We start from the raw sequence: 13157 nt of genomic DNA, 5'->3' as shown, positions 1-13157 counted from the left end.
ACTAATGACCAGATGGGGCATGCAAAATAATAACAACCCACATTTGTGAAACATTTTGGAATAGAGATCTGTAGCCCTATATCCTGTAGATAAAGGAGGCATGTAGCTCCCAATTTTCTTTGCCTGGGGTGCAAATATTTAAAACTCTCTGGCCATTTTCACTCATACATAAGAGGGTGGCTGAACGTTCCACTAATGACCAGAGGGGTGTGGGGGGGCTCACAAGATAAGGCTGAATTGACTGAGAAGTTATTGAAAGCTTAGGAATCCTGACTGGCCATTTTCACTCCTAAAGAGGGTGGCTGATTGTTCCACTAATGACCAGATGGGGCACGCAAAATCATAACAACCCACATTTGTGAAACATTTTGGAATAGAGATCTGTACCCCTATATCCTGTAGATAAAGGAGGCATGTAGCTCCCAATTTTCTTTGCCTGGGGTGCAAATAGGGCTGTTTAATGCGGGAAACACGATCCATTAACGCTGAGACTTTATTAGAAATTTAATTTGACCAAAATTGTGTTACTGGCTTTTTGGTGAAAACTTGCATGATAGGGTAGATAGCTACTGGGTTTCTTGTACTTCAGATAGTTGGACTAGGTGACCCCAGGGTCCCTTCCAACCCTGCGAATCTGTGGATGTATGGAAGGAAATGTGTCTGCAAGGATTGGAGTGGGTATTTAGGGGTTTCCACCATTTTGTCAGCCATTTGTAAGCAAAACTACAAACATGTAAAGTCCAGCAAACGTTTAAGCACCTACAAATTCATAATTAGTAGGAATGAGCTTTGACCATTTTTTCCTGTACATAAAGGGCAGAAAACTTTGTCTGCTAATGGTAAGGCTGAAATATTTGAAACTCTCTGGCCATTTTCACTCATACATAAGAGGGTGGCTGAACGTTCCACTAATGACCAGAGGGGTGTGGTGGGGCTCACCAGATAAGGCTGAAATGACTGAGAAGTTATTGAAAGCTTAGGAATCCTGACTGGCCATTTTCACTCGTAAATAAGAGGGTGGCTGAACGTTCCACTAATGACCAAATGGGGCACACAAAATAATAACAACCCATATTTGTGAAACATTTTGGAATAGAGATCTGTACCGCTATATCCTGTAGATAAAGGAGGAATGTAGCTCCCAATTTTCTTTGCCTGGGGTGCAAATATTTGAAACTCTGGCCATTTTCACTCATACATAAGAGGGTGGCTGAACGTTCCACTAATGACCAGAGAGGTGTGGTGGGGCACACAAGATAAGGCCGAATTGACAGAAGTTATTGAAAGCTTAGGAATCCTGACTGGCCATTTTCACTCGTAAATAAGAGGGTGGCTGAACGTTCCACTAATGACCAGAGGGGTGTGGTGGGGCTCACAAGATAAGGCTGAATTGACTGAGAAGTTATTGAAAGCTTAGGAATCCTGACTGGCCATTTTCACTCGTAAATAAGAGGGTGGCTGATTGTTCCACTAATGACCAGATGGGGCACGCAAAATCATAACAACCCACATTTGTGAAACATTTTGGAATAGAGATCTGTAGCCCTATATCCTGTAGATAAAGGAGGCATGTAGCTCCCAATTTTTTTTGCCTGGGGTGCAAATAATTGAAACTCTCTGGCCATTTTCACTCATACATAAGAGAGTGGCTGAACATTCCACTAATGACCAGAGAGGTGTGGTGGGGCACACAAGATTTTTTTTTTTAAAAAAATAATCTTTATTACTTTTAAAACTTACAAGAAAAGAAAAAGGAAGAAAATGGGCGAAAGAAAAAGACAAAATAGAACAGAGGGAAAAAAGAGAGAGAAAAGAAAAAACAATACAATAAACAATACAAAACACAACCTTAACACATTAACCTAAACAAAGCAAAAGAACAACAATTTAAAAACATATACCATACCATTTCATTACTCTATCTTTCATTCCCTTATTTCATCGACCTCCTCTCACCTCCCTTTTTGTATTCCACTTCTATTACTTGTTTCAGCAATTCCTTTCCATCTTTCTCTATTTTTATCATTATGAATATCTTAACATATTTTATACGTTATTTTCCATTAATACTGAAATACTTATTGATACCTAACTCCTTATAACATTTCTGCTAAAGCCATAAAATTTCATTCCAACAATTTTCTAACACTCATTAAATTTACAATATTTCTATATATAAACTTTAAACTTTCCCAATCTTCTACCACCATCTCTTCTCCCTGGTCTCGGATTCTGCCAGTCATTTCCGTCCATTCCATATAGTTCATCAACCTGGAGATCTTCTGTCCGAAGCTCTTAAATCTTTTCCAAGTCCCTTCTGCAGTTTTTCTTCATATTCTTTGATACTGAGGGTGCTGAAGCGCAAGTCTTGGGGGGGGGGCGATCCAACCATGCCCCCATTCCCTCTCGACAGACCAACCAACTCTCCACAGCTAAAACCAGTGTCCATACAATATCCCAAATCATGTTTCAAGGCTCCTCCAGATCCAAAGGCCCCCATAACTCCAATCACCTCCTGACCCAGATTCAGGACCCAAAGGTCAGTAAATCTCTGCTTGAAAGAGTCTATCCAACCTTCCTTCTTCAATCCAAGCAGGGCTCCAATCTTCAAATTCTGACTTTTTCTATATTCATTCATAAAAGGCCTCCACTTATAATCCTCAGTTTGCCTCTGTAAAACTGGGGCTTCCACTTGTATTATTTTAGGTTTAGCAAGACCAATATTCTCCTTCGTCTTCTCCCCAGTTTGTCCTATCAAGATAGGTTCCTGTGTCAAATCCTAAACAATTTCTGTATTAATGGTCACTTTTTGTTCCAAATTAGTCACTTTTTGTCCCAAGTTCTCAAGTTTGGTATTCATAGCATCCGTCTTCTTGTGGAGCTGTTCCAACGAATAGCTTATCTTACATAATACAGTCACTAAGGCTCCTTCTGTCAACATTCTCTCCAAGGTCAATCTCTATTTCACACAGTTCTTATCTTGCGACTGGAAAAACCCCAGCTCCACTCTTGTAACAGTTTCAAAAGCTCCCTCTAGAGGGAAACAGTCTCCACTTGTATCAATCCTTTCAAACACAATTTAAACTATAAAGTTAGTTTCTTTTCCTACTTTTTAAACGCAGATGAGTACAATGGAAACAATATATTTCTCTTATTGCTAGCTGTCAAAAAAGTCACTCTTTCTGGCAGCCCATTTCCAGGTTCAGAGCAGTGGTAATTTGGTTTTTCACTCTCTCCTGCAGGCTCGCTAGGTCCAAAATTTCCCCCCTCTTCTCCTGCTTCCAAGGGGGGTTTAATAGTTTTAACCGATGGAGATTTACAAAAATAAACTTTACAAAAATAAACTTTCCAAGGCTTTAACTTGCAACTTCTTTGCTTCAATCTGTTTACAAAAAAGGGAAGGCGGACTTCCTGTTTAGAACCTTCCCGTTTTGATGCCAAATTAATGAATTTAAGGATCTAATTTTCTGTTCTACTCACGGGTAATTGTTTAAAATCCAATTGTCCACAAGAAAAAGTCAGCGCTCTCCGGCAACAGCGATGCGGCTTCACTCCGTGAAAGAAGCAGTCAATTCGAAGCACCGCGCCACTCACCCCACTTCGCTCCAGATCCCCAAATCAGGGTTTCCCCGCGAGTAGGGGAGGCGCAAAGGGTGCCAGCCGAATCCCAAGTTCACAGGCTTCTCCCGCCTGTGATTTCAGTGGGTCTCCGCCTTCGCCGTGGCAGTCAGACCCTAATTTCCACGGAGCAAATTCCTCCCGATCGGAGGAACTCCGCCATTGCCTGGGGGCGCCAACCCGGAATTTTGGGGGCACACAAGATAAGGCTGAAATGACTGAGAAGTTATTGAAAGCTTAGGAATCCTGACTGGCCATTTTCACTCGTAAATAAGAGGGTGGCTGATTGTTCCACTAATGACCAGATGGGGCAGGCAAAATAATAACAACCCACATTTGTGAAACATTTTGGAATAGAGATCTGTACCCCTATATCCTGTAGATAAAGGAGGCATGTAGCTCCCAATTTTCTTTGCCTGGGGTGCAAATAGGGCTGTTTAATGCGGGAAACACGATCCATTACCGCTGAGACTTTATTAGAAATTTAATTTGACCAAAATTGTGTTACTGGCTTTTTGGTGAAAAACCGGGTTTCTTGAATTTCAGAAAGTTGGACTAGGTGACACCAAAGTCCCTTCCAACCCTGCGAATCTGTGGATGTATGGAAGGAAATGTGTCTGCAAGGATTGGAGTGGGTATTTAGGGGTTTCCACCATTTTGTCAGCCATTTGTAAGCAAAACTACAAACATGTAAAGTCCAGCAAACGTTTAAGCACCTACAAATTCATAATTAGTAGGAATGAGCTTTGACCATTTTTTCCTGTACATAAAGGGCAGAAAACTTTGTCTGCTAATGGTAAGGCTGAAATATTTGAAACTCTCTGGCCATTTTCACTCATACATAAGAGGGTGGCTGAACGTTCCACTAATGACCAGAGGGGTGTGGTGGGGCTCACCAGATAAGGCTGAAATGACTGAGAAGTTATTGAAAGCTTAGGAATCCTGACTGGCCATTTTCACTCGTAAATAAGAGGGTGGCTGAACGTTCCACTAATGACCAGATGGGGCACGCAAAATAATAACAACCCACATTTGTGAAACATTTTGGAATAGAGACCTGTACCCCTATATCCTGTAGATAAAGGAGGCATGTAGCTCCCAATTTTCTTTGCCTGGGGTGCAAATATTTGAAACTCTATGGCCATTTTCACTCATACATAAGAGGGTGGCTGAACGTTCCACTAATGACCAGAGGGGTGTGGTGGGGCACACAAGATAAGGCAGAATTGACTGAGAAGTTATTGAAAGCTTAGGAATCCTGACTGGCCATTTTCACTCGTAAATAAGAGGGTGGCTGAACGTTCCACTAATGACCAGATGGGGCACGCAAAATAATAACAACCCACATTTGTGAAACATTTTGGAATAGAGATCTGTACCCCTATATCCTGTAGATAAAGGAGGCATGTAGCTCCCAATTTTCTTTGCCTGGGGTGCAAATAGGTCTATTTAATGCGGGAAACACGATCCATTAATACTGAGACTTTATTAGAAATTTAATTTGACCAAAATGGTATTACTGGCTTTTTGGTGAAAACCTGCATGATAGGGTTGATAGCTGCTGGGTTTCCTGTACTTGAGATATTTGGACTAGGTGACCCCAGGGTCTCTTCCAACCCTGCAAATCTATGGTTGTATGGAAGGAAATGGTCTGCAAGGATTGGAGTGGGTATTTAGGGGTTTCCACCATTTTGTCAGCCATTTGTAAGCAAAACTACAAACATGTAAAGTCCAGCAAACGTTTAAGCACCTACAAATTCATAATTAGTAGGAATGAGCCTTGACCATTTTTTCCTGTACATAAAGGGCAGAAAACTTTGTCTGCTAATGGTAAGGCTGAAATATTTGAAACTCTCTGGCCATTTTCACTCATACATAAGAGGGTGGCTGATTGTTCCACTAATGACCAGAGGGGTGTGGTGGGGCTCACCAGATAAGGCTGAAATGACTGAGAAGTTATTGAAAGCTTAGGAATCCTGTCTGGCCATTTTCACTCGTAAATAAGAGGGTGGCTGAACGTTCCACTAATGACCAGATGGGGCACGCAAAATAATAACAACCCACATTTGTGAAACATTTTGGAATAGAGATCTGTAGCCCTATATCCTGTAGATAAAGGAGGCATGTAGCTCCCAATTTTCTTTGCCTGGGGTGCAAATATTTGAAACTCTGGTCATTTTCACTCATACATAAGAGGCTGGCTGAACGTTCCACTAATGACCAGAGGGGTGTGGTGGGGCTCACAAGATAAGGCAGAATTGACTCAGAAGTTATTGAAAGCTTAGGAATCCTGACTGGCCATTTTCACTCATAAATAAGAGGGTGGCTGATTGTTCCACTAATGACCAGATGGGGCACGCAAAATCTTATGACCAGATGGGGCACGCAAAATCATAGTTACCTTCAGCTGCAATACTTTTGTATTATCAGAGGCGGCGATAATAACTAACAAGTAACCTCTAAGTGGGACACGGGTGGCGCTGTGGGTAAACCACAGAGCCTAGGACTTGCCAATCAGAAGGTCGGTGGTTCAAATCCCTGTGACAGGGTGAGCTCCCATTGCTTGGTCCCTGCTCCTGCCAACCTAGCAGTTCGAAAGCCCGCCAAAGTGCAAGTAGATAAATAGGTACCGCTCCGGTGGGAAGGTAAACGGCATTTCCGTGTGCTGCTCTGGTTTGCCAGACGCAGCTTAGTCATGCTGGCCACATGACCCAGAAGCTGTACGCCGGCTCCCTCAGCCAATAAAGCGAGATGAGCTCCGCAACCCCAGAGTCAGCCACAACTGGACCTAATGGTCAGGGGTCCCTTTACCTTTACCTTTAATCTCTAACTGCTCTATTGTAATTATACCAGCAATACAGTTGTGTGTCTTCTGGATGAAGGTCAACTAGGTGAGTATCTTGTGCTTGGCTGAGGAGAAAATATGTGTTGTGTTCTGCCTGCAACTCTTTGTACAAAGATTCTTTCAGGTCGCAGTGAGGGGGACCATTCAAGCACCCTGAGCCCGTTAGAGAAAAGGTAGGCTCCAAATGGAATAATACATCAAATATGCAAACTAAATATTCCAAAGAGCTTGTATTGAGCAATGCTGGTTATTCAATCATTTTCAGAAGAGCTGCAAACTCGAAAGCCTAATGCAGTCACTCTCTGTGCTTCTACCTGGAGGGACTTCTATCTTGTCGGGACACCACTGCAAGGGAGGCCCTTTCCTGTGCCATCACCACACAATAAGGTACATCTTTTGGTGGGACAGCCAACCTTGCTTTGTTCCAGCTCTTTTTTTTACAGACCTCACAGAGCTACCTGTGCCTGAAGCAGATTGCCTGCTCAATTGACAAGTACAGTGGTACCTCGGGTTACATATGCTTCAGGTTACAGACACTTCAGGTTACAGACTCCGCTAACCCAGAAATAGTACCTTGGGTTAAGAACTTTGCTTCAGGATGAGAACAGAAATCGTGCAGTGGCGGCGCGGTGGCAGCAGGAGGCCCCATTAACTAAAGTGGTGCTTCAGGTTAAGAACAGTTTCAGGTTAAGAACGGACCTCCAGAACGAATTAAGTACTTAACCCGAGGTACCACTGTAAGGCAGTGTCAGAGCTCTTGATACATCAAGTGAACATCTGCAGCATTGGATTGAGAGATATCTGCATCTTGACTGCACTGCTTTAGGTAACCTGCTGTTTTTGCTCCTCTGTATCTGGAGGGGAGGGCTGCTGAAGACCCTAGTCTCTTCCAGGTGCATCTCAGTGACACAAGAAATAGAATTTTGCAAGCAAGTGAAGTTCACACCACAATTTAGTGATCTTTTTCAGTACAATCCTTTTGTGCTGGCTTCTCCATTTCCGTTCGCTTGATCTCTTCACAGTTCTGTCCAAGAGCCCACCACACTCGGGGAAGCCAGCTCCTCCTGCAGAAGTCAGGTTGGTAAGAACATTTCTCTGGAGTTGGTGGGAATGGGCTGGGGACAAGCTAATGAGTCCAGATTGCTTTTCACAGACCAGCAGAAGAAACTTCCAGGCCCATGAATTCAGACTTCAGAGGGACAAACAAAAAGGTGAGTTTTAAGACTGGAACCAGCCTCTCTCTGTGTTCTGCCCTGCAAATTAATGGCAGTGAAAATGACACTCTGTGACTTAAACACATCTAGGTGAATATCCCTTGCTTGGCCGGCAAGAATACAGTGGTGCCCCGCAAGACGAACGCCTCGCAAGACGAAAAACTCGCAAGACGAAAGGTTTTTTCGTTTTCGAATTGCTTCGCAAGACGAATGTCCCTATGGGCTTGCTTCGCAAGACGAAAACGTCTTGCAAGTTTGTTTCCTTTTTCGTAAAACCGTTAAAACCCAGGGTGCATTGCTGGAAGAGGTGCAGTTGCGACTTGACCTCGAGGAGCAACACATTGCACGCGGTGTGGTGGCCTTTCTGAGCTTTTTAAAGAGTTTGCTGGATTTTTGAAGCTTTTCCAAAACTTCTTTTGCAGCTGTTTGGTAAGTTAAACTTTTAAAACTTTTTTTGGATTTTTTGGATTTTGGGTTGGGGTGTTTAGAATTCAAGGACTTGGTGTTGGGGGGGGTTTGCAAGAATCTGGGAGCTTGTGTGGTTTTTTCCTGCATTTTTATGATTTTCTGTGACCATTGGGCCATGTTTATTTTTTTTAAAAAAAAAATCTGGGTTTTGAATTTTTGAATTTCTGTGTGCTGGGTGGATGGGGGAACAGCTGGGGAGGGGTTTGCAAGAATCTGGGAGCTTGTGTGGTTTTTTCCTGCATTTTTATGATTTTCTGTGACCATTGGGCCATGTTTATTTTTAAAAAAAAATAAAAAATCTGGGTTTGAATTTTTGAATTCCTGTGTGCTGGGTGGCTGGGGGAACAGCTGGGGAGGGGTTTGCAAGAATCTGGGAGCTTGTGTGGTTTTTTAAAAATTTTTATGGTTTTCTGTGACCATTGGGCCATGTTGGTTTTTTTTGAAAAAAAATCTGGGTTTTGAATTTCTGTGTGCTGGGTGGCTGGGGGAACAGCTGGGGAGGGGTTTGCAGGAACCTGGGAGCTTGTGTGGGTTTTTTTGAATTTTTATGGTTTTCTGTGACCATTGGGCCATGTTGTTTTTTTTGGAAAAAATTTTCTGGGTTTTGAATTTCTGTGTGCTGGGTGGCTGGGGGAACAGCTGGGGAGGGGTTTGCAGGAATCTGGGAGCTTGTGTGGGTTTTTTTTGAATTTTTATGGTTTTCTGTGACCATTGGGCCATGTTGTTGTTTTTTTGAAAAAATGTTCTGGGTTTTGAATTTCTGTGTGCTGGGTGGCTGGGGGAACAGCTGGGGAGGGGTTTGCAGGAATCTGGGAGCTTGTGTGGGTTTTTTTGAATTTTTATGGTTTTCTGTGACCATTGGGCCATGTTGGTTTTTTTTGAAAAAATTTTCTGGGTTTTGAATTTCTGTGTGCTGGGTGGCTGGGGGAACAGTTGAGGAGGGGTTTGCAACAGTTGGGGAGGGGTTTGCAACAGTTGGGGAGGGGCTGGGGGAACAGTTGAGTTTTTTGAAGACTTTGGTGATTTTTAAAGCTTTCCCAAAACTTCTTTTGCAGCCATTTGAGGATTTTGAAGACTTTGGTGATTTGCAGCCATTTCGTAAGTTAAACTTTTAAAACTTTTTTTGGGGGGGTTTGGATTTTGGGTTGGGTGTTTGGAATTCAAGGACTTGGTTCTGGGTTTGAATTGCTGATTTTTTTTTTCTTTTTCTGAGTTTACAAAGGTAACAGCTGTGCTGCCATGGGACCCAAGAAGACTGCTGCTGCGGAGGCCGGCGAGAGGAAGAAGGAGAAGGTGACGCTGGAGATGAAGAAGGAGATCATCCGGAAGCACGACGGTGGAATGCGTGTGACGGACCTCGCCAGGGAGTACAGCAGGAACCCATCGACCATCGGGACCATCCTGAAGATGAGGGAGAAGATCCTTGCGACTGATGCAGCCAAGGGAGTCACCAGGATCGTGAAGAACCGCCCAGCTGTTCTGGAGGAGGTCGAGAAGTTGCTCCTCATCTGGTTAGAAGAGAAGCAGCGTGCAGCGGACACAGTGACTGAGGCCGTAATTTGTAAGAAGGCCAAGGCCTTGCACGCAGACCTCATCCGGGAACAGCCAGGAACCTCGGCCGAGCCAGAAGTCTTCAAGGCAAGCAGAGGCTGGTTTGACCAGTTCAAGGCAAGATCCGGAATCCACAGCGTGGTCAGGCATGGAGAGGCTGCCAGTTCTGATGTTCCTGCGGCTGAAGACTTTGCCTTGGAGTTCCTGGAGGTTGTGAAGACGGAGGGCTACGTTCCACAGCAGGTCTTCAACTGCGACGAGACCGGGCTGTTTTGGAAGAGGATGCTCAAAAGGACTTTCCTCACACAGGAGGAGGCCAAGTTGCCTGGCCACAAGCCCATGAAGGACCGCCTGACCCTGCTCTTCTGTGCCAACGCAAGCGGCGACCTGAAGATCAAGCCCCTGCTGGTGTACCACTCGGAGAACCCACGGGCCTTCAAGAAACACAAGGTCGACAAGGAGCGGCTGAGTGTCATGTGGTGATCCAACAGCAAGGCTTGGGTCACACGTGTGCTGTTTGTGGACTGGGTCAATCTTGCTTTTGGCCCTGCTGTCAAACAGTACCTGCTGGACAACGACCTGCCGCTGAAGGCTTTGCTTCTGATGGACAATGCTCCTGCTCATCCTAAAGGCCTTGAGGTGGACTTGTTGGAGGAGTTCAGCTTCATCAACATCATGTTCCTGCCGCCTAACACCACGCCACTGCTCCAGCCGATGGATCAGCAGGTCATCGCCAATTTCAAGAAACTCTACACCAAGGAGCTTTTCAGGCGATGCTTCGAGGTGACTGATTGCACCACCATCACCCTGCGGGAATTCTGGAAGGACCACTTCGACATCGTCACCTGCTTGAAGATGATCACCACGGCCTGGAACGGGATCAGCCAGAGAAATTTGAATTGCGCTTGGCGCAGCCTGTGGCCGGACTGTGTGGCACCAAGTGACTCTGATGCACCAGAGTCAACAGTGGTGCAGGACATTGTTGCCTTGGGGAGGGCCATGGGCCTGGAGGTCACAGAGGAGGACGTCTGCGAGCTGGTGGAGGAGCACGACCACGAGCTGACCACCCAGGAGCTGGTTGAACTGCAGTCAGAGGTTGCACAGGAGCAGGCCTCGCTGGAAGAGGAGGAAGCAACTGAGGAACGGCCGTCCTCCAAAGAACTGAGGGACATTTGCCAGAAGTGGAAGGATGTGCAGGCTTTTGCAGAGCGGCACCACCCTGACAAGCACGTGACACATGACCAAGCGAACACTTTTGATACGAGGGTCATGTCGTCTTTCAGGGAGGTGCTGAAAAGGCGGATGAAGCAGCAGACCATGGACAGGTTCCTCAGCAAGAAGCAAAGAGTGGAAGAGGAACCTTCTTCAAGTGGTCCCCCAGAGTCTTAGAAAATGTAATGTACCCTTTTTTGATTTTTAAATGTTTTTCCTGTCATGTTTAGAAACTTAATTTATTGTTCCTTCAATTTTTGATATGCTCTTTAAAGTATGTGCGACTTTAAAGAGCAGTTAATAAACTCTTGTTGTACCAAATTTGGCTTTGTTTGGACTTTTTTTGACCATAGGAACGCATTAATTGAATTTCAATGCATTCCTATGGGAAACCGTGCTTCGCAAGACGAAAAATTCGCTAGACGAAAAAACTCGCGGAATGAATTAGTTTCGTCTTGCGAGGCACCACTGTACTGCTAGCCCAAAAATGGAAACAAGAAGAATTACCATCGATGGAAGAATGGAGAATGAAGTTAATGGAATACGCAGAACTTGACAAATTAACAGGAAGGATCCGAGGCCTACGAGACCACAGATTCACTGAAGACTGGAGTAAATTTGTAGACTATTTGAAAAGTATTTGCAATGAACAATTAACGTTTGTAGGTTTGCAAGAGGCTCTGTGAAAATAATATTAGAAATATTGTAAAAAAGGGAATAAGAGGGAGGAGGCTTTTAATAAAAGGCAATAATAGATTAAGAAATGCGGAAGAAGGATTAAAATGGAGGATTTGCAGAGGAGCTGAGGGAACTCCAAAAAATGTATTTGTGAAAAATTGTGTTATGTGTTTTTATATTCTTGTATTGTAAAATGAATAAAAAATAATTTTTTTAAAAAAAGAATATCCCTTGCTTGGCAAGGGATAAAACCTCGACTGTGTTCTGTCTGCAACTTCATAACTCTTAAGGGTTTTCTTTTTCCTGAGAGAACATTCAGTATTCAGAGTGTTCGCTCAGGTTTTGCTTTTCACCTTGTTGCATTGCCAAAAAAAGAAAAAGGAAAAAAAAGAAAAAGGCGCTGGTGGTTGGCACTCCTGGTTTCCAGGATGGGGTTCAAGTCCCTGCGGTGCCCTTGCTTACTTCCAATGCAACCTCTCTCTCTATCTCTTTATCTATCTCTCCCCCCCAAAAAACTAAATCAAGCAAGGTTCTCCCCTGATATATCACTGGTGTGTGTCTAAGACAAGGTAGATTACATGGATGCTTCTCATCCTAGCACTCCCAGCCACAGGGAACAAAATATTTATCTTTTATATATATATATATAGAGAGAGAGAGAGACTGTCTCTTAATTTGCATTGTTTGTTTAGGAAGTAACCTAAATATACAAATAAATGGATCCTATTTAGATTATGCAGAATGTGGAAAAGGCCGGGATGAAAGAGAAATGGCATCACGTTCACTCATCAGCAGAAGAAGAACAGCAAATATAAGATGCTCAGGTGTCCTATTTTACAGAAGACAGTTGTCAGTTTTCAGGGCTATCAGAGGATGTGGACAGGTGACCATTCTCTGTATGAAGGTGTCCTCTATTTGAATGGCTGTGCATTTCAGGTCTGGTTGATACAGAAGGAAGAGCAGGGGCACTGAAGTTGCCCATCAACAGATATCACCTTTGCAGCAGACTAAGGACAAACGCACAGGCCACAGTCTTCCCCACTACAGTGAGATGTACAGTGGTACCTCGGGTTACATATGCTTCAGGTTACAGATGCTTTAGGTTACAGACTCCGCTAACCCAGAAATAGTACCTCGGGTTAAGAACTTTGCTTCAGGATGAGAACAGAAATTGTGCTCTGGCGGCACAGCAGCAGGAGGAGGCCCCATTAGCTAAAGTGATGCTTCAGGTTAAGATCGGTTTCAGGTTAAGAATGGACCTCCGGAACGAATTAAGTATGTAACCAGAGGTACCACTGTATAATATTCCCATGTAGAATTATAGGGTGAACTAACACTTCAGTCATACTCAAGGTAATATAATATATCCAGCTAAGTCAGGGGTCAGCAAACTTTTTCAGCAGGGGACTGGTCCACTGTCCCTCAGACCTTGTGGGGGGCCAGACTATATTTTGAAAAAACAAACAAAAAAATGAATTCCTATGCCCCACAAATAACCCAGAGACGCATTTTAAATAAAAGGACACATTCTACTCATGTAAAAACATGCTCATTCCTGGACCGTCAGCGGG

General features: G+C 44.0%; 2 long non-coding RNA genes across 2 annotated transcripts; both read left to right on the top strand.

Annotated features, from left to right (window-relative positions):
• The first annotated feature begins 298 nt into the window (after positions 1–298).
• LOC308468665 lies at positions 299–5243 on the top strand. Its single transcript, XR_013981794.1, has 3 exons — positions 299–1676; positions 3924–4039; positions 4420–5243. It is a non-coding gene; the product is annotated as an uncharacterized lncRNA (long non-coding RNA).
• A 775-nt stretch (positions 5244–6018) lies between these two features.
• On the top strand, positions 6019–7799 carry LOC308468651. The gene is made up of 4 exons (XR_013981776.1): positions 6019–6850; positions 7486–7540; positions 7617–7674; positions 7768–7799. It is a non-coding gene; the product is annotated as an uncharacterized lncRNA (long non-coding RNA).
• Positions 7800–13157: the final 5358 nt, after the last annotated feature.

The sequence above is a fragment of the Podarcis pityusensis genome (genome assembly GCF_964106645.2).
Source record: "Podarcis pityusensis genome assembly, chromosome: Z".
Taxonomy (NCBI): Eukaryota; Metazoa; Chordata; class Lepidosauria; order Squamata; family Lacertidae; genus Podarcis; species Podarcis pityusensis.
The sequence above is the reverse complement of the archived record's forward strand: the minus strand, read 5'-3'. Positions and strand labels throughout refer to the sequence as shown.